The sequence below is a fragment of the Arachis ipaensis genome, chromosome B7, assembly GCF_059453495.1.
Source record: "Arachis ipaensis isolate K30076 ecotype BB chromosome B7, ASM5945349v1, whole genome shotgun sequence".
Taxonomy (NCBI): Eukaryota; Viridiplantae; Streptophyta; class Magnoliopsida; order Fabales; family Fabaceae; genus Arachis; species Arachis ipaensis.
Window position 1 is genome coordinate 90,556,962 of NC_142442.1, and position 821 is coordinate 90,557,782.

General features: G+C 40.3%; 1 non-coding gene across 1 annotated transcript; it reads left to right on the forward strand.

The window, feature by feature from the left end:
- The first annotated feature begins 437 nt into the window (after window positions 1-437).
- LOC148553334 (small nucleolar RNA R71) lies at window positions 438-545 on the forward strand. The gene has a single exon (XR_015893358.1). It is a non-coding gene; the product is annotated as a small nucleolar RNA R71 (small nucleolar RNA).
- Window positions 546-821: the final 276 nt, after the last annotated feature.

An 821-nucleotide genomic window follows, 5' to 3' on the forward strand; every position in this document is an offset into this window, starting at 1 on the left:
TTTGGATGATTTCTCCATGAAGAATTATAAGTGTTTCCATAAGGTTCTCCCATGTAATTCACCTTTTCCATTGCTGGGTTCTCAGGATCATAAGCTTCTTCTTTAGATGAAGCTTCCTTAGTACTGCCTGGTGCAGCTTTCATTCCAGACATACTTTGAGAAATCATATTGACTTGCTAAGTCAATATTTTATTCTGAGCCAGTATGGCATTCAGAGTATCAATCTCAAGAACTCCTTTCTTCTGATTTGTCCCATTATTCACAGGGTTCCTTTCAAAAGTGTACATGAATTGGTTATTTGCAACCATCTCAATGAGTTCCTGAGCTTCTGCAGGCGTCTTCTTCAGATGAAGAGATCCTCCAGCAGAGCTGTCCAATGACATCTTGGACAGTTCAGACAGACCATCATAGAAGATACCTATGATGCTCTATTCTGAAAGCATGTCAGAAGGGCACCTTCTGATTAATTGCTGATATCTTTCCCAAGCTTCATAGAGGGATTCACCTTCCTTCTGTTTGAAGTTTTGGACTTCCACTCTAAGCTTACTCAATTTTTGAGGTGGAAAGAACTTTGCCAAGAAGGCATTGACTAGCTTTTTCCAAGAGTTCAGGCTTTCTTTAGGTTGTGAATCCAACCATGTTCTAGCTCTGTCTCTTACAGCAAAAGGAAAGAGCATAAGCTTGTAGACCTCGAGATCAACCCCATTGGTCTTGACAGTGTCACAGATTTGCAGGAATTCAGCTAAGAACTGATGAGGATCTTCCATTAGAAGTCCATGAAACTTGCAATTCTGTTGCATCAGAGAAACTAATTGAGGCTT